General features: G+C 42.0%; 1 long non-coding RNA gene across 6 annotated transcripts in view; it reads right to left on the reverse strand.

The window, feature by feature from the left end:
* The window catches only part of LOC117603021 (uncharacterized), a 139962-nt gene that overhangs the window by 92579 nt on the left and 26140 nt on the right, over window positions 1-21243 (reverse strand). For all 6 annotated transcript variants that reach the window (XR_013063188.1, XR_004581110.2, XR_013063190.1 and 3 more), the window contains exon 2: window positions 5094-5232. This is a non-coding gene — a long non-coding RNA (uncharacterized LOC117603021). The remainder of the gene's footprint in view (window positions 1-5093; window positions 5233-21243) is intronic.

Below are 21243 nucleotides of genomic sequence, written 5' to 3' on the forward strand. Positions count from 1 at the left end.
CGGAATCGTGCTTAATCCAATAGCGGCCCTTAATAATCGAATAAAACCGGGTGTGAGAATCGCATCTAAGCAGACGTTAAGGGTGGCCCTGGGATGGGTCGGGCGAGGAGAAGGCGATGGTGGCATAGGAAATCCAGACCACCCCCTCCTTACACCCCTTGGAACAGCATTTCCCGGAACTCACTTGGTGTACGTCGCACCGCTCGGTCGCGGCCATGTTGCCAGAATTGCCACCACCTACCCCCTTTCTCCCTCTTAATATCCCACCGCCTAGTCATCTAGTCCTGCCGGGTCCGCTATGTAAATGTGAACCAACCGACCCTCCCTCTTCCTCGACCCCCATATACCTCGCCCCTCTTCTATGCCTTCGACTCACAGTCTCTCCTCGTCGACCCCCGCGAACTACCCCCAACTAGCAGCCCCTAAATCTAAGTCCACCGGAGCGGTACAGTCCCGGGAAAAAGGGATCGACGTGCCCGGGAATAAGGGAGACAGATGTGCAGCCATCGCGATTAGAAACTGAGAATGCTGGACGGGGAAATTATTTCGGGTTTACACGAACTCTTATTAGATTGCTAACTAAATCCGTGGCATTTCATGTATTTCGCTTTGAAATTACTCGAATCCTAATACGGAGGATTTGCAAAATTATAATACAATCATTATATCGAAAGCTTATTGATTCGAATGGAGCTTTTATTCTCTCTATTCAAGTGTTTATGAATGCGAATAAGAGAATTTCCTGTTTTTTTCAATTTATGAATTGTAATTGAATATTTTAGGGGTTGATAATATCAATGATTCGATTATATTATTTGTTATACTCTTAAAAACATTTTCATGCGTCTCTGACCGTCGTAGCTTGTGTTCCGGTAATTCAGCGAGGGGTTGACTCATTAAGGGAAAAGAAGTAACAGGAATTCCCAGATTGCCACGAAGCTGGACTTTCAACCGTGGTACCCCCCTCGGGCAACGGCGTCGTCATCGTCGTCGTCGGACGATGCTCCGTACGCTTCACACAGGCGCAGGAAAGGGCGCCATTACCCCACGGCAAGCAAGTTCTAAGCGCGCTAAATAATGGCCGCTAGAAATTCAACGGGGGGGTTCGAAATGCCTGTATAGCGGTACGAGTATTCCAACCATGCAACGTCGTGTGTGCGTTCTAACATACGCCCCGCTTCCATCAACGTAAACCATACTTAACGGAAGCGCGCGCGTGTGAGGGTTCGCCTAAAGGCAGCGTACTATAATGTCCGCCTTTGGAGGAACGCGTGTGTGCGGACGACTGGGTATTAATTTAGGCATGTAGTCCTTTACCGGACGAGCTAAGAAAAATGCCTGTACGTTGGGGAGCTGGCCCGTTAGAATTTAATCTCACGTCATAGAAGGGAGGATCATCCAGGCGTGTCGGTGTGGGTGGCCGGAGACCCTTGCGCACACAGGCGCGATTGCCGCCTCGACGTTCGCCAGAAGGTCGAGAACTAACGGAGGAAAGGGTCACGTAAGAAAAATGCCCCCGACAAGGAAAGGGTGAATCAGAGAGAGGGCGACGTAGACAATTGGCGAGGGTGAAAGAGGGTTGGATCACGAAATTGTTCCCGGCCACTTCGAAATCACTTATACAGAGTGTCGTGGAACTGATAGTAAAATAAGAGAACGTACGATAATACTTAATTAATTTAATTTAATTTTGGAGAAAATTAATTTATACTCCGATCCTTGTAAAATTTCGCATTCTTTTTAAAGATGATCTTCAAAATAGAACCAGTGGTGTTGGGAGTGAGTGTATTTACTTTTAAATTGAAAATAAATAGGAAAATTGTGTAATTGTTTTTCCGATTGTATCATTAATTACGGGACACTTTGTGTATTCAGTTCCTAGTATATAACTCTAGAGACGAATTCACGTTCAAAGGGTACAAGAATGTAATTACGTAAAGTGTAATTACGATTCATTAACGATCTTAGACGAATTGAGAGAATTTAATTGAGGAAGACGTCCAGAAATGTTAATTGCGATCTGAAGTACATGGATTTCCAATAATTTACCACACATTTACTTTGAACAAAGGGAGATTTTTAAACTGCAATCTATTTCCAACCTGTAGAGCGGCAGTTACGATCCACGAAATTGAAAAAAGAAGGAAAAGAAACAATCTTTCTCGGCCATTATCCTGTTCCAAGATCACCGCGATCAAGTTCTATCAGCGCGAAAGAAAAGAGTAAAGAATGAATATCCCCTTTTCAGCTGGGCGACAATCAAACCCTCCCGCTCGGTTAACGCGTCGCAGAGAGCCGGGGGCAAAGAAACATCGAAGAAAAACCTCTAAATCCTTTCTCCGTGTACCGTAGGGGTAGCAAAGAGCCGGGTTGCACGCGAGTCTACAAAAAGAGAAAGGTAGAATCAAGAGGTAGAGCGCAAACAGAGGAAAAACTGGTCGGCCTGGGGGGTCGGACTGGTGGATGTCGACGACGGCGAAGAAGAAGAAACGATGTTCGTGGAAGAAAAGGGGAGAAAATTCGCGAAAGGGTCGCGCGTCGTAAAAGTTACGACAGTGGCGCATTGTCGGTGCGGTCTTCGGGCGTTACACAAACACAATGAGAGGCAGCTTGAGCGCGGGTTTTAAGCGACTTGCGTGTTCGTTAGCTGCTTGTGAATCCAGGAGGTCCGTCGAAGGGGGATAGAAAAGGGCCGCGACGGCGAAGAGGTGGCGTGTGATGTGGAAGAGAAAGATCGAATCGTTGGGGGATGAGTGAGAGAAACGTCGGCGTTGGTGGCGATGGCGATGGTCGGGGGGTTGTCCCTTGCTAAGCCAGCGTTAAGGGTAGCTTGGAGTAGGTACGTAGAGCTTACGGTACGGTAGGAGGAGGAACGAGAAAGCGACGGAAGAGGGATGAAAGTGCGAGAGAGTGACAATGCCGGCTTGCTAGGATACGTTTGTAGGTGAGAGAAAGAGAGATAGGGAGGATCAGAGAAGCAGCCAGGTATAGAGATCTAGGTAGAAAGAGATACCCAGAGTAGGTACATCGTAGGAAGAGAAAGCCGGAGGTGGTGAATGTGGAGAACGAAGAGGAGGGCGGGTAAGCAGAGTGTGTAGGTTGGCAGTCTTACAGATCAATAAAGCTAACCACCCTCACCCTCCCACTTTCCTCGGTTCACCCTCTTCGAATCACCCATCTGACCACCTACCACCGCCTCCTTCTCATCCGCCACCTTCTCCTCCTCCCTCGAGCTGCCTCAAGAACAAACCCCAATGTGTCTGACAACAATGACCACCCGACGGATTAGATGCTTCCCCAGGGCTCCTATAAACACGCGCGCATGTATCAAACGTGTATGTGTACACTCGTGTTATTTATGCCATGGAAGAAAGTATGACCGGTACCGATCAAACATCGAGGGATATTCACTTCGAAGGGTGAACAGATTCTGTACCGCCGCTGCATCGTCGTTTCTTCTTTTCTTCGGAGGTTGTAGCCGTGGATAGAAAAGCCTACCGGCTATTAAATTCTCCGAAGGGGGATGAATATTCATGGCCGATCTCCGACGGCTTCGCATCCAGCTTTTGCTTTCATCGTCGTTAATTGACACTGATTCCTTGACGGGCTTTGGCGCCACGCGGTCGTTCTACACGACGGGAAATTAGATTTAAATCGATCCGCGACGTAACCTCGTTGCGGTCATTTTTTATCAGCCCCGACGGTGGCAAGCCGGTACCCGATGCAACCGACTCAGGTTCACGTAATTACTCTTGCGGGATCTCGATCGGTCGGTTTGTCGAAATGTCGTTATAATTTTTCCTCGTCGTTTTTGAAGAAACTATATCAAGGTTAATGTGCTAATTTTTATTTGAAAAACAATGATTAATGATAACAAATCGAAATATGTCAGGAAACTTGTTCGATTCTTCGAACCACCCATCGTGTACCAAAGAACGTGGACGAGGAGCGCATTCAAACAGGTGTATGGTATTTTTCTTCGCGTGAAAACGTCCGACCACGTGGTCGTTAAAAAAACGCAGTGGAAACAAGCAAGCACTTGGATCTCAATTAACGTTAACATGGTTTCTCCTTAGCTTCGTAACTCATGCACCCAGAACGTATATCTTATTTAAAAAAAAAAAAAGAAGAAGAAAAGAAACATCTTACCGAAAGAAGAAAAAAAAAGAAAATCCTTTCTTTTCTCTAAGCTTTTCTTTTCGCGAAAGAATTCGTTCATCAAGTATAGCCGTGTTTACCCACAAAAGGGAAAGATAGAGAGTAATTGCTCGAGCAATTTTTTTTCTTCCTCTTCAGACTCGTTTTCTCCGAAATTCTGTCCGTGCCAACCCCTTCTATGGCGATGCTCGCGAGCACACGTGGCTAAAGTGTCGGTGGATGGAGAAGGAAGGAGAATGGGTCGTAGAAAGAGCCGGATGCCAGCTCTTACGTGTCCCGGTACGTGTGTAATCTTGCCACGGTTGTGAGGGTAGGTTGCGAGAGGACGAAAAGGGGGGACAAAGTTCACGGACTGAGCGTCGGTCAGGCGCGCACACAGACACCCGGCACCGACCCCTTTCAGAATATTTTCTCGGTTCTTTCTTGCGGACCCTCACCCTAAGCAGAACAACGTAGGGGGTAGCTTGAGGTCCTGGTAAGACCCCCCACCAACGATGCTCCTTATTGATCGTCCTCCGGCCCACCTACCAAAAGGGGGCATACACCATGCTGGTGTGTGCTTTCTCCTTCTCCTTTATCCTCGCTTAGGTCCACCCTCACGGGCCACCCTTTCGCCTTTGTAGCCCACCTACCAAAAACCACTCTACCTATCTCGCTCCCTAGTTTCAGCTAACTCGGACAACGTCCTTCTCTAACCGGCTCGAATCTATCTACTCGTCTCTGTTACACTTACGTGTTGCTCGATGCTAACCATCGGAGCACAAAGAGCCCGGCATGATCCCCCAGAGTCTCGGCACTACCACGGGCAACGGATAGTCTGGAAGTATAGTTCGGCTAGCCGAGGAGGCTACCGGCGACGTCAATTTACCGGCAATTTCGTTCCCGGGGAAAATTGATTGTGGGTAGGGTAGAAATTCATAATTAGCTCGACGTACCTGACTGACGTCCTGGACGGGAATGCCTCCATGGATCAGGACCTTAAGTATGATTAAACGTCAGAATGGAAAAGCGAACGGCGCGATCCCTCGTTACGCCGTTGGATAGCCTTTCGAGATATGTACGTTTGCCGGCGATCTGAAAGAATGAAACAGAATTGTTAGTTCGAAGTTTGATCAGCTAAGCTGAATGGATGAAGGAGGGGACGGTGAAGAATTAGGGAATTGTACCTTACAGAGATCTGAAAGAACGAAGTGGAATTGTTAATTTGAATTTTAATGAGTTAATTGCGATACCATTTTTTGGAGAAGGTGATGTTAAAGGAAGAAGAAACTTAGCTGAATTACTAGTCTCGTATTTACGTTGGAAAATTAGAGTAGTATAAGATAAGAACGTATACTGATAAGAGATATTTTTGTGAAAATTATAACCTGTTATGCTTGATTGCGTTAATTGTAACTAATTTACATAAACAGTGACAAACAGCAAGCCGCATCTACTGACATAATTACAAAAACCGGAAATTGATAAGATACGCACTGTTTACACGTACGGACTGTTGATGTGAAAAATTTGCAAAATAACAACAAATATATATTATAAATAGACAACTCTTTCCATGGCCAGCCATCCGAGTGTTAAATACATAAATGAAAATACAATAGTTTTCTGGAATACAAAATCTACATTATATTTTCAATATTTTCTAATTAATAGCCTCAACAAATCTCCTCCTTAAAGAAGTTGAAATTTCTATCAACCCTTTTTCTTGCTCTTTTTCTTACCCTTTTTATAAGAATTAAGAAAACTAAAAATCTTATAAGAGCAAAATATAATTTTTCGAATTTTAATGAATGAACGATTAAAAAATGTAGGTATACACAAGGTGAGATGAAAGTGTTTACAAAGTAGGAGAAAAAGGGCGGGTAAAGTCGAACAGGTGCTGAGCACGTGGTCGATCGATGTCCGGCCAGCATGGGTCGCCTCCTTTTTTTCCAGTCGGAGCTTTTCCCGAAGAACCGCGCATAGCCGTTTTTCATTCATATTTCCACGGTCGTGACCCGTTCATCGAAGGCTATAACGCCACGCTGGCGGAATCGATTTTGAATGGCGTATACCAGGCGCACCCTTCTCCGCCTATTTTCCCGCCGCGAATGTTCCCCTAGGTCGGGGTTACATTTATGTACCGCCATACTACGCTTTTTTTTTTCCACTCCCCTTCCCTATATTTTACAATCCGCTGACTCGGCATAGCAATAAAAATAATGCGATACACACCGACCACTACCGCTCTGTGTCAGTTGTTTGAACTGCACAAATCGTTATTAAATGAAAAACAGATAAATTGTAATCTTATTTTTAAGGGATGAAAAGAATAATTAAAAATTAGTAAAAATTATTTTTTTATCTTCCAAAATATAAGTTAACTTAAAAATGGTAACTATAAGATCACTGCTACTAATTTTTCTTCTTCCAACAGAATATATCTCGATTAATTAAAAAATTGTTCTATTAAGCCTGTCATTTTATTTCTCAAAACTAACCTGATAGGAAACCATAAATCACCCATGATAAGTTACTTTACGTGTTTGTAAAATCCTCCAGAATTTGTTTTCAACTTGTCTGTAAACTGGAACATAGATAACCCGATAACTAGCATGATTCATGGGTTAACCATTAAAACGAAATAGACACTTCGAGTTTTTAATTGGATATATTTTTATTTCGGGAGGAATTACTGGATAAATTACTGCCCCAGCTGGACCGGTAGATCGTCGATAGATTCAACTATGTCGCTCTCTTTCTTTGCGCGCCAACATTTCACGCTCCGTCGACTCGTTGGACAATAAAAAATTGCGCGGCTACGTGTTATATAGGGTCGTGACGGTGTGCAATGTAGGAATTTCGCTCGATAAAATTGTCTTAACGAGGGTGGCATTAAGCGATACGCGTAACGAAACTTTTCCGTCACGACGACGTCCATCGGCATTCAGTCCGTCGACGAATCGTCGTACTCGTTACGCGTGAATTCGAAAGGTGTCTGATTTAGAACGTAATACAGAATGATTCCATTATTTTCTATTTAACGCGTTCATTTACCAATATTTCACGTCATGAAGTCATTGGTTTAGCTAGGAATATTTTCCAGAATGGAGCTCTTAAAAATTGTAGATTTGTGCAATTGTGTAATTTGAAAATTTTAAATTTTCCTAAGAGTAAAATTAAACAGATTCAACAAATCCATGGTCATGGGCATGGTCATAATCTCGTAAAAATCAAAAGCCATTGGGAATCAAGTGGAAAGGGACTTTGGGAATCAGAGTCGGGTTTGCGGCAATTAAATCATCTTGCAAAACGTATCGATAGAATCAGGCACACGTCATCATTCGGTTAAAAGGCGAAGTTTCCGACCACTCAGACTGGCAATTTATGAGGATCAATTTAGGGGATCACTGTGGCCGCTGTAGCGATGCCAGGCCACGCTCTATCGGAGATACTCGATCAGAGCAACAGCTGATGGCTAGCCGCTATCTATCGATCGATCGTACAGTATCGATATTGTAATAGTTTGCTAATAGTCGTACGATTGTTTGATCATTCACGACGACCTGTAAGCTTGCCCACCTACCATACCTCCGTGGGTACGGAGAAACTGATGGGAAGGGAACAGTCGACACGGGACAGAGAAAGCGGAAACTGGTAGAATAAGAGAAAAGGGGGTAACAAACGTGGAACGATTGGCCACGAAAAATTTTAACGTTCTATAACGTGCGGTTAATTCGATTATTCTTGGCTACGGATTCTCACTTTTTCGGTGTACATACCGTTCAGCTAGTGGCATACTGTTGCGGCTGAAATTTCTGCGGGTTTCTATTGCGGATACGCGAAATTGTTCCGTATTCTACGATTTAGAGAAAGAAATGTTTTGTACGCTTTGTTGAAGCGTACAACCTTCGAGGAAGAATAATTTTAAGAGAACAGTGTAAAATTTAGAAAATGAAAAATAAGAGAGAAAAAAGTCCGCCATCCAAGGGTTAAAGAATGAAAAACTCTATTTAGATAGACATTCACATTTTCTCAGAAAGCAATTTTAGATGGTTATAATTACATTATATTAATTACTGTGCTGTAAAAATTCTGCTGCCATTATATCAATGGAAAATAAACATAAATTATTATGCTTATGTCATATATTGTGCATTATATATTGATGAATTAATGAATATTACTATAATCAACAAATACAATAAATTACGTAATATTAATTGAGAAAATGAATTAATTAATTGTTTCGATTTGAAACTAATTAAACAATACAATTATAGCTTACAGTTTATCATGTGATGCATTAAAATTGATCTCTACTAAATAAATACTCTCTCGAATTTTTTATTCTAAACAGTAACCTTTCATTAAAATTAAATTCTTTTATTTTATTTTTTTAACTACTATCTTTAAGCTAACATTTTGAATGAAATCACAAAGCAAAAAGTATCATATGGAAGGAGATTAAAAGCATAGAATAGGGTTTTCCTTTTCCAAGAAAATTGAATTAAAACGTTCCTAAGTTAAACCTGCAGTTCTGTACAAGTTGGCTGACGTGTCTGGCTACAACGCGTTACTTCTACTTGCGATGGTATTAGTAAACGCAACAGGTTTTTACACGTTATCTCTTTTTTATCGTTTGAAAGAGGATGAGTAAGAAATAATTCTTCTCAGCATCTGATCACAACAAAAGCATTATCTCCGACAATACACGGATAAAAACACCTGATATCAATAAAATGCGCATGCATCTTTTTTACCTATTCTATGATGACTAACACTATAATTCAACACATAGCGAAGTTAAAAAATAGAATAATATCAACAAAAAATAAATTAATCTTATCTGTGTTAAGTTTAGAAAGAGTTCCTTAATGAAGTTTATATCATATTTGTTAATTGTTTTAATTGTCTTTCCACGTGATACTTGATGGGAAACAATGTTATCTTGGAACTGATCGAAGAGAAATAAGTAGATTTACAATTAGAGTCGAATTAAAGGTGGATCTAAGGGAGGCTACAGTCTCGGGCCCCATTTTGCAGGAGGTCCAGTTATAAATCTTCTATTTTTTATCCAATATCCCAAGGTTTTTCTTTATCCTCAATATTTAAACCTTAGATAATTAATCTCAGAATATCTGAAGTGCAACAATAATTATGAAGCGTGGGACAAAGTAAGAATCAGAAATTAGAAACGATCCCGGCCTCCACTTAATACCACGGAAATGGTCACGTTTAACTTCCGTGAAACGAATACCATTATTTGCCGTCAACAAAAACGTTAAGCGTGTTACGTGTGCATATTTACGGTGTTGTGAAACAGCTCCACAGGTCGTTCGTGAGAAAGCCAGCCGACTTTCTGTTTCAACGCGGAGAATTAAGCGAGTCGCCCGATCTTGGGCGGATCCCGGGCTCTTTGTAAACGCGTGTAAACACTTTTTACCGTCGCCATTAGCGATGGCTAGTCGGTCATCGTGGACTTTGGCCGAGGAATACGGTGGATCGCGTGTCCTCAAACAATCTACCCCTTTTTCTTTATTTCTTCCCGGGTCTGCCCCCTAATTATGTTTGCGCTCCTGAGTGCTCCCGCGCTTTTTCTTTTTTATTCTTCTAATTAGTCACTCGGTTAATCATACCGGTCGCGCGGGTACGTCCGGCCGAAGCTTTTCAACTCTCTCGTTTCTGGCTGTGCACGTGCATTTCCAGAAAGGAAAAGTAGACGTTTTACTCGCGAGACGGTTTTTTCGTACTTAAGGCGAACTCGTCTCATGTATAATAATTTGCTCGATGTTAATGTGTTTGAGCTGCAACTGAAGGAGCTTCGTTACCGCTGCTCCCCACGTACGAAACTTTTGTGTTTCATGAAAGTCTTTAGCTGGGCGCACGGTTCAGAAAAATTTCTATATCTTATTTTTAGCGAAGCTATGGTATTTCAAAAGTAATCGCCTAAAATGGCCAATATGTGAACTGCACAATACAGAGACCTAAAGTCATTGTAAAAGTCTCGAATACGCCGTAAAAAATTTTATCGACGCGAAATTTGGAGCGATACCGCAATGGCCCACGAATTGCTTTTCCGCGGTGCGTTTGCGCGTAACTCCAAGGGTGGCCAGGTAACAGCTGTTTTCTCCTGTCTCGTGACGGCGCCAGTAGCGTATAGGAGAGAAAAAAAAAGCGCAGAAACAGAGGGGTAGAAAGGGGGTGGAAAGAGGAGCGATGCAACAATCGAAACCATGTCGGCCAACGACCGTGGCCCGTGCGCCACTCCTCGCAAATGGACCGTCGTTGTTGTTGTTTCAATGTCGCCGTACTCCATTGCGGCTATCCTTCTCGCGGCTATTTATTTTTCATACGTTTTCTGTCGCTCGCCTCGAACGATGAGGGAGAAAGTGACCGAGGATAGTTCTAAAAGTATCAATTAGTCGTCGACCCGAGTCTGGACGGTTTAAAGAATCGTGCGAGAGAACCGGCACGTGAAAACGAGTCGCTTTAAAAAAAAAAAAAAAAAGAGGGAAGGAGGAGGAGGGTTTCTTTGCGGTAGTAATTAGTTTCCTCTTCGAGGGGCGGCGAAAGGGGGAGAAGGAAAAAGAAGGTAGCCAAAGGGGTTCCTTTTAATGATAATTGGTTTGCTCGAGGAACGGAAGCGGAAGAAAGAGACAAAGGAAGAAAAAGTGTGAATCGGAACCGCGTTAATCGGTAATCGTGCGGGATAAGAACAAAAGTGTTCAATTGTCTTCCGATGCTGTTTAGTATCTACCTTTATCTTTCGACTCAATTTATTCAGAGATTTGAATAAATCACACGTTTATGAAACATTTTCTCTCAGAATTTCCGGAAAAACGGACGTTAAAATTAAACAAACATTCGCGAAGAAAAAGTGTAGATAGGTAAAAGAGGAAAGCAAGGACATGTTCTTTTTTCGACGAATAATGAGCTGAGGTCCGTATTTATTCCAGTTCATTTCACGTGCTCATTAAAGCGTCGGACGGAAAGTGTATCGGCGTTAAAAGCTTGGCAATAAATACAAGATAACTCGGTTAATTCATGTTCCTCGATACCGTTTGCTAATTACTCGTCGTATCGATTTCACGAGTGTAACTGCAAATAAAATTAATGATCGTCAAAATAAGGTGTACCAAACGTTGGACGTTTTCCTTTCATTTCCCGAAGTCAAATCAACGAGAACGTTGTTCAAACATCTGTGAAATGTTTATATTAAACAACTTCAATCGTACTTTGCTCTTAACAAGTGTACAAACACAGATTTTACAAAAATAAAATCAATCGATCGATATTTGTCAAATCATCTACCGATCTCTATCAAGGTACAAGTGTTATTCATCTTACGAATAACAAAAACAATATTTTCAAACGAAGATGAACGATCGAAGGTCACCAAAAGATTAATCCGACACGTGTTCATCGTCCTATTAACTAATTTTTAATTAATTCCATACGTTGAGTCCAGTGGCTCGTTCTCATTCAGCCTGAAAAGCCAGGGGGCAGATTTAAATTCCAACCGAATCAAACTTTTTCAGGATTGTTTAATTAATTATTTATATGCTCGTACCTCGTCAGTTTGATGAATTACGATACCTGAAACGTGATCACGTATCCCCAGGAACAGGAATTTATCGTGTCAGTTTAATTAGTTATCTGTTCGCTTTCGTTTCGATCCGACAGTTTTTCTCGCGACTCTGAGAAACGATCTAATCTCATCTATTAATATGACAGTCACTTATGAAATGACAAGATATTTTCATTACAGAAGCAGTTGTCGAAAATGTACCAGATAGTACCATTTTAAAGTGTTAATAATAAATATTAACTTCTATCTCCCATAGAACCGATGAAAATTGATTAAACAAACAGATCAGATAGACAGGTTCATTTATTTCTATCATTGGATCTTATTAACCACTTACGATCCTGACCGCCATCAATTTTGCCCCTGCCATTTAACTTCGATTCCGTATGCGTTCGGTTATTGCCACGGTTCGACGCGCCTCGTTAATCAATCCTGTCGTAAAAACAGCCGCAAACATCGATCTGCAATCAACCGAGAGTAACACCTCAGAGTATAACTACCTGAGGATAGATCAAAAGATCCTTCCAAAAAAAAAAAAAGAATCGCGTAACCCAATAAACTTCTGAAGCGAATCATATGTAAAGAAAAAATCTACTCGGATGAAGAAGAAAAAGGAAAAGAAAAACAAGAGAAAAGCTTCGAAAGATCCGATTTATTCGAGGATAGTGGGGGGGTTAGAAAACGCCTACGACGTGTCGGACACGTCGACGGGGTGAAAGTCGACAGGGTAAAAGTGTTTCCCAAAGCAATTAAAGAGTGTACCCGGCCGGGTGGTAGAGGGAAACGATCGGCTCCTTTCATTGGCAAACAAACCAGCCGCGGTTCCCAAGACAACAACCGTGCTCACGGGAAAAGTCTGAAAGCGTGAATTTCCATATTTCCACGCGGCTGGTCGCAGGTACAGGTTCGCTGATCACGTAGACACGATCGAGGCAGCCGGCAACTCTCTAGTTTCGCGTTCACGCTCGCCCTCGGGCTGCTAGAGAGCCGGCCGCAGCGGAGGGTCGGCGAAGAGGATGGCAAAGGAACGGGAAGGACGCGAAACGCACGAACGAGACGTTGGAAAAGAGATGGTGTTCAGGCAACTAGGAACAGAGGGGAAAGGAAAGGAACGCTTGGTAATTCCTGGGGCAAGGAAGCGAGGGTCAGTGGGGCGACAGGGGGTGCGTTAAGCCACACCCGCAAAAACAGCCCCCTGCAGCTCGAGCAGCGACCAAGCACATCGACCGACCAGTTTCCCCACCATCAGCACCGCACACAACGCGAGCGACAAGTTCGACTCGGTTTGCAAAAGCTTCTCGAGGATACTAGCGCCGGCTACCACCCTCCCACCCCCCCCCCCCCCCCGCTAGCAACCCCTTTCCTTCGTTCGAACCTTGCTGCTACTATTCCCGCTTCGGGATCCTCTCTTAAGCGAGTATACAACGGGGACGCGGTACAAACATTCTTCGCTAAAAAACACGGCAGACTGTCGATTATCTGAACACTGATTAATCTTTAGAACGTGATCACTTTGGACGAAGGTGCAGGAGATGGTATCTGAGTTCATTTGGATTTTCGTATGATATGCTTTTAAGATAACGATCTTATTTTTGTTGTTATTTATTTGATAGATTTCAGTGCTCAAAGGTATCCAAAATCAAATATTTTTGAGAGGCTTCTGCGTGTCCATCAGATCGTGCAATTGATAATCGAGTACCCACTTAATAATTTCCTGAAATTTTTCTGTGGCTTTTAAGTATTTTGAAAATGATGCATAATGTCTACTTAATTTGTACAGTATATCGTATAGATTTGCTTTTGTATCGCAACGCATAAAAACAACGTATTAACATTTATTGCGTTACTCAATTGTGTATAATTTGTTTCTTTATTGTCTTCTTTTTATCAGGGTTTCACGAGTTGTGATTTATCGCGCAGATCTTTTACTGAAACAAAAAAAAACATGAATCTTTTTGTTCTGATATGATTTCTTTTGCAATCCTTTGTTCGCACCTTTTTCTATATATTTGTCTGAATTTTAAGTTAAGTACGTTTTCTGCGTTTGATTATTTAATAAAGACTAAAAGACATTCATTTTGTGTTCACGTTGATAAGAAGTACTTATTTCCTTCTATTGATACTTTAAAGTTATCTGATGATCTTATGCTTTTGCAATGATACAAACAATTTAAGTCCAGATTATATCCAGATATATTAATCTTCAATGATAATCTTACATGGTTTCCATTAATATTGCGATGATGCTTGATTAGATATTTACGTGCTGAACAAAAATCGTAATACATACCATGACATCTTATCGTTCGTACACAAATGATGCTGTAAAGAAATCAATGATTGATAGTATCTACGATCTTAAAATAATTATATAATAAAAGTACTTCAAACGAACATACATATCTTTGATTATTAAATGTTATTATATTTTAATTAGTGAGGTATAAAAATCGAAAGAATTTTAACTATTTGACCAAATGAAAGCATCCCTTGTCCAAGGATAAAGATTCAATCTTTAAATGGAATCGCGTCGTTATTTCTTAGAATAAAAACTCGCTTCTATTCTCTAAGGGATTCTAATATACCAGCTTATAGTCGTGGAGGGATGAAAATCCCCTCCTCGACTCACCCTCGTCTCACTCCTCGTTCTCTCTTATCTGTCGATCTCCCCACTACTCAACCTCCTTCTTCGAACCCTCAGATGCCACCCCCAACATCGCCATCTCCACTAACGGCACAGCTAGCTCCATAACTACCACCAACCCCTACGACTACCCTCCTCTTCGCTACGCTGCGCACACCTTATCGCGCATACAACGAAGAAAACTGCGAAAAACTGGGATTTTTGAGCGGGAAAACTTTTCGAACTTCTCGACGACTCGTCGGCGCACACTCGGTCCGAACGAAACTTTTCCGAGCGTGGGTGGGAGCGCAAACATTACCGCGCGAAAGAAATCTCACCCCTTAGCGATTAACTCCACCAAGTAAAGGGAACACGAGGAGGTTAAAGTAAGTAGAAAGAAATCCTTTTTCTCTCCTCGGAAACTTTTATGAATATATTACATTTCTCCTTGATAGGATAATTTCTTACTTCAAGCACTTTTAATCCTGAGAAAAGAACCAAGGGGTGGAAGTTGTAAAAATTCTCAAATTGTAATTTACTTTCTTAAAATAGAAACATTTTTAAATAATATTCGATGATTAATCCTCGCTTTAAATTCTTAATTCACTATCTTTCTAAACAATAATTTCTATTCGCTCCAATTTTTAATCTCCACGAAACCTTCGAAAGTATCTATTGTTTCAGCGAAACAGTTGCAAACGATTGGCAAATATTGAACTGCCACGGTACATTGGTTGATCTTTAAATCCCTTTAAAAGTCTTAACCGTCTTTGTCCGGCTTGATATTCAACGTTGAGCGTGAATCTGTCAGGGGTGAAAGTTTGGCGGGTTGGGGTAAATGGTAGGGAAAGGGCGAATCCATAGGCGCAGTCATAAGGGCAGTATAGGAGGGCTTTAATTAAGGCAAGTAGAGGAAAGAAAAATCCTGAGGGAATTTATAGAGGTCCGGAGAGCCATGCCCGGGGTTAAGGGACCGAAGGGAACGGAGAACGTTCGTTGAGACAGGGTTTGGTCCTAAACTCGAAGGATGTGCCCATGGTAATTTAGACCTTCGAAACGACTGCCGGCCTCGTAAAGGTCTAAATGCAAAGCGGACTGTTCTACGTTAATTTCTTTAGACGATTCAACGAATAATCGTCCACCTCCTCTCTTTTTCATTACACCAAAATTACTACCCTTTAATGCATTTATCTTGTTTGAATTTGAATCTTTAATAATATAATAAATAACTAATGGTAATTTTGTAAATGGAAAATTCCAGATTGAAAATCTATATTGTATTCCCGACAGCATCCCGTCGACGATGGTTCGGGTCCACGCAACGCAGCGCGCTCGTCTTTTTATCAAAGTTTAACTCCCGGAGAGAATTTTCCTTGGGCTAGCTCTATTAATGCGGCGAATAATGATGAGTTTAAACATGGCGCCGTCGTGTACGGATAAATAGGCGCTGGCTGCTACCCAGGACGAAGGTAGTTCGCTCGGATTAACTTGGTCCGTTGACGAGGTGATTAAACGTTGATTAAACGCAGACTAAATTGCAGTCAAAAATATCGATCCTCCGCCTTGACTCCGCCACCGGCCCACCCTCGTACCCCTCTACCCCTTGAAAGCCCACCCCCCTTTAGCCACACGGAACTACACGTCTATACCCTCTTGCCGTTCGCATTTTATCCGTTACCACCACCTTTCCAACGGGTCACCTTTCAAACCTCCGGTAATCACGGTTATCTTACTCAGTCCTAATGGAATTACGGCACCGCTTTGATATCGTCGCGTTTCGTGCTGCATAATTACGAGATTGCTTAACGACTCAGACAGGAATGTGAATTATTCCCCGAAGACGTGCCCCTTTCCCCATCGATACTTCCCTTTTACTTTTCGATGCCTTTCAACGCTTTTCACTTTTTTATACCCAACTGCTATCGAGTTTCTAATCCTAGAAACGAGTTAAAAAAATTAACACCAAAGAACGATCCTGATTCCAGACAGCCGTTGATCAACAAAGCCAATCTTCAAACGAACTGAAAAGCTTCGATCTTCAGCAGGTGATGATTGAAAAAGCGTGCACAGTGATTTCGCGCTCGATATATTCATCCACCTTGAATAGAAATCCTTTCATCGTAACATCTCCTTCCGTATCTGCCGATGCAGCCGGCGGCGGCTTGTTAATATGTTCCGCGCGATCGAGCAAGCAATTTTTGCACGCTTGTTCAACCAGCCCAGCAACGTACAATTAGCGGCTCATTAACGATGAATGCGGCGACGTGATACCAAGTGCACTCATTGATTCCACGATTCCGAGGCTCGCGTGTTCACGCGAACGCCTCTGTGCACGCGTAAATCTACCCTACGCACACGGTCGTGTCTAGAAGCCGGCGCCTATACTTCTGCTCCGAGCAGAAGGGAGTGGAATAGCGCCGATGGATCGGCGACTTTTAATCAATCCGATTATTGTTAGAACCATCGGACTTGCCACCATTCGCTCAACCACCCCTGTGTGCCTCTGTGTGCGTTAACGTTTCACCGCCGTTCAGTCTCGATATATCTCTATACCTTCATCCTGTTTCTTCGTAATCTTCCATGTTCGTTTCCCGGCATCGTCGCCTGTCGTTCAATAACTTTCGATGTATGCTCATGGCTGTATAGATAAAGAACAGACGGCTTCCTCGATCGACCTTAATTGCCTCCGTTTCTCCTTTTTCTTCCTGCACCTCCGCGTCTTTATTCCCTGGGGCTCGAGGGGATTGGAGATTGAAGAATGAAAATGTTTTTCTTCAGAGAAAATTGGATCGAAAGGCGTTTAAAATCATTCCGTGATTGAGATCTTCTATTTCTCTGAGAAGAATTAATCGGGTATAGGTTCTTAGAGCGTTAAGGGTTTTTCATTCGTTCGAGAGGGGGAATGTATTTTTATAGAATTATTTAAAATAAATTTGTCCATTTGTCCAGCAGCCCCCTTTCCGGTAGACTATCCGTGCAAACAAAAAGCGTTAGAGAACAAAAAAAAAAAAAAAATGACGCGAAGGTTGGCCGGATATCCGCGTGCCAATATACCGATCATGCTTAGGAGGCAAATACACGACGTTGGTATCTGGGAATCACAATACAAGCCCGCCGAATGTTGTAGGTATCCCATAGCGATAACACACACTCACAGTCTCGCAAAGAAGTGGACAGCCTGGCCCTGACACTCAGAAGCACCATCAGTTATACAGAGACCGCCGACTGGACCAGCGCACACCATCATCGGTACGGGTGACACCAACACCATCGTCAACTACCATCGCGAACCGTAACACATGGCGACGAGGCCGTGTGAGGGGCACCGGTTGGATGGGGCGGTTTTTTAAATCCAGCCATCAAGGATCCATCCTGGCCTGGCTGAATGCCCGCACGGCACACATCGAAAGCGATCTAACGTGGTCGCGGCCGTATTTGTCGGCCGCCCATTATCCTCGTCGAAATTCAATTACCGGTGCCGGGCGTTGATTCTATTTTTCCGAGCACCTGTAGTACCTTCCTCCATCTCTCCTTAATTTCTCCTCAATCGCGCCCTTTTAATTTACCTTACCCTCCTTCATTTTTTTTTTTCCTTTCCCTTCGCATTCCTTTTGTCACATATGTAATTATCGGTTTAGACTCATATTATTTTTTAAGAATATTAAAGTAAAGTCAAATGTATCATTTTTAAACGAATTAGATACTTTGGAAAATTATTATAATTTTTCATTAAACGAATTTAATGAATTCTATTAAAATTTTGAAACGATGCTACCTTGAAAATATTTGAAAATTACCAATTATTGATTGTCGATTAGATTCAAATGCTGATTAAGTTTCTTAGGTATTTCTTGTTCGCGAAAACGATCGAAGGGTGAAAATGGCACCATCTGGCCCGCTACAAGTCGATCTTTTTTTAATCGAATGCGAAGTATATATCGGGGAAACAGACAACGAAGAGATATAGTCACAGGACGAGAATCGTGTAACGCAATCCCGTAAATTTGTCGGCTTCCTGTTATTCCCGTTAAAATTCAATTACCCATATCGGCGGTAGCTATGGTGTTGCATTTTTGTTACATCCTGTTTGTATTGGAAAGGATTGTTACTTATTTAACTTTTATTGGTAATGTTATACTTCTCGTTATTTAGGCTTCACCAACTGAGAAACCTCTTGTTTTTAACAATATAATAATCATTTAAGTTTCTCCCTATTTAAAAAAAAAGAAGAAATAACAATTATTTTAATAATACTTCACAAGAGAACCGACTACGTCTAAAATACATTTTCCAATTAATTTTCACCGTGAAAGTCCACGACAGAAATATTGAATCTTGATTAATTAAAACCAATTAAAAGGTACCGTAACGATCAGACGCGATTCACAAAGATTGAAAACGATAAAAATAAGCATCAAATCCTATCGTTACATCGCGAAGGGGTGGAAATAGATCGCGGCTATTTTCTCGCGAACGTATAATATTTTCATTGCAACTTTTTCACCGGCTGATTTCCCCCGATATATTCCAACGGCAGGTAGCGCCAATCTTTGTTTTTTTTTTCCTTCCTTTTTTCCCGGGGAAAGCAAAAATTTTTTTTCAGATTAATCGAAAACCGATCAACCGCACGGTGAATTCTCGAAAGGCTGGCATTGTTTATCTCCCGATTGGTAGACGGGATTGAAATCTTTCTCTGGCGCCCCTTTTGTTCACGACCTCTTTTGATTCAGGATGTTCATACACGAGCTGCAACCGTCTCTTTAAAGCGCGAATTCATTCCGCATTGAAACCTGAGACGACGTGACTTTGACGCAATTAAGCCCACTTCTGAAAACGCTCCACTCGCGCGGCAAGCCCTTCTCGTGTTCGCGATCCGCATAGATCTCTTCACATCTTTTTTGTTATTTTCTCGCACCCTCGAGTGGTATCGTGAATCGAAATGATTTCTTGCATTAAAGCTCGCGACAGGAACTTGTAATTCGTCAAGTGAAATCATACGAACGGAGGATACGTTCCGCTGTCACTTTATAATTTAATTATAATCCTTTCAATTACTTTCAACTTTCTCTTAATTATAACAATGAGTTATAGACGAATTAATAACAATCAGAGGTTTATTAATTAATTTTCAGTTAATCGATGGTATTAATAAGAGTCAATAATTAACAATTATTACAAATGCATTTGAGCACCTCCCAAAAGAAGTCCCTAAAAATCAAAATATCGAGTGCACATTTAATTAGGTATATAAGTTCCGAATGAAACAGAACGGATTCCCATCCATGTAAGTATGGATCTTGGTTCACAGATATCCAATGGACGCGACACTCGCGAACTTAATATCCGCGTATCGCGAAAATTACCATCCACCGTCTCGGTTCCCTTCATTTATTTCCCTGTCTTCTCCGCGTTCCGATCCACCTTCTTTTTGCTCAGCGTCACGCTTTTTCTTCCCTCGTTCGGCCAGCGACGTGGAGGGAGGGTAACGCGGCCGAAAAACAGAAGGGGTCGGCCGCGCCGGATAGAAAAGGTCGGGGCTGAAAAACGACCCACCGAGCCACGATGACTTTCGGAATCATTTTTCAAAATGTCTGCCTCTGCCGGGAGGGTGGCGGTGCGGGTGGGTGGTTAGAGGGGTCGGTACCGACCAACGAGGGGGAGGAGGGGGGTGGTCAACCCCCGTAGCGAAGGGTGGCAAGATGGCGGCTCACGGTAAATCGATGGAGGCTAGTCACTGCAGGCGCCCTCGCTTTCACAATCCCCAAACTCACCCCCCCCCTCCCACCCCCTCGTGCCGTCCCAACACCCCCAACCCCCTCATTTTCGTGTTTCACGCAAGCGCCCGCACCCTGGACACTGTGTCTTCGCCGTGTCTAAGAACGATTTCTCATCGATGATCCATACCCCAACGAAAAAATTACACTTCTTTTCACTTTTTTTTTTCTTCTTGCATTTTTTTTCTATGGAGCGAAAAAATGCTGCTTTTTTGCAGCTGGGACTGTCTTAGGAATGAATTTTCTAAGTGATTCAATATTAATTTATCCTGAGTTGAGATTAATTTATCGTGAGAGATACGTATCTCATTTTGTAACTTCCTATAAATTTTCTTATCTATTAGAAAAATATTGAAATAAATATTGAAATTTATCCTTTCTCTTTATTTGATCCACTAATTGTAAGTATAAGCATGATACCGCTTATTTTGCAGAATTTATACGGAATGGATTAAAAAGAAATAATCCATTGAAAGGAAAAAATATAGATAGTGAATGAAGGCGCTTACGGTTAATATTCGGAGCGGAAGTTGGTAGAAAAAGAAAGGTTCAAAGGATACTGGTTTTTATTCCCTGATACAACGCAAACCTGTTTGATTCTGTCTGAGAAAGGAACCCTTCGTCGGGGGTCAGAACTTGCGACTGGTAAGGAAAAAAGAACACCGAGAGTTGACCAGCACAACAGGTTTCCGACTCTTAAACCTATAACTCCGAGATTTTTCCTCCCACACCCCTAAAAATCATTTATTTTGTAGAAGACATTTTTTCTGTACATGTCAAATTTTTAATATTTTGTAAATAAATGTTATTTATAAGGAACTTTTTGGATAAAGTTTCGAATACGACCGGTCGTCGATCAAGATGAAATTTTGAGGGAGAGGGGGAGGGGGGAAGGGACCCCAAACATAAAGTGGTATCTTCGACTTCCTATTAGTTTCCGAGATATTAATTAAAAACTTAGTGTTCTTAATTAGTGTTCTAATACAGCCATATCTTATTTCAGACCATGTTATAGTGCTTTTTAATGTACGAAGAGATAAATAACATATAATTACGTCTCATAAATTATCTTTTCCTCTAATTATCCTAGTAATGTTGTATAATTTTTAATTTATTAT

This window comes from Osmia lignaria, chromosome 12 (genome assembly GCF_051020975.1).
Source record: "Osmia lignaria lignaria isolate PbOS001 chromosome 12, iyOsmLign1, whole genome shotgun sequence".
Lineage (NCBI taxonomy): Eukaryota > Metazoa > Arthropoda > Insecta > Hymenoptera > Megachilidae > Osmia > Osmia lignaria.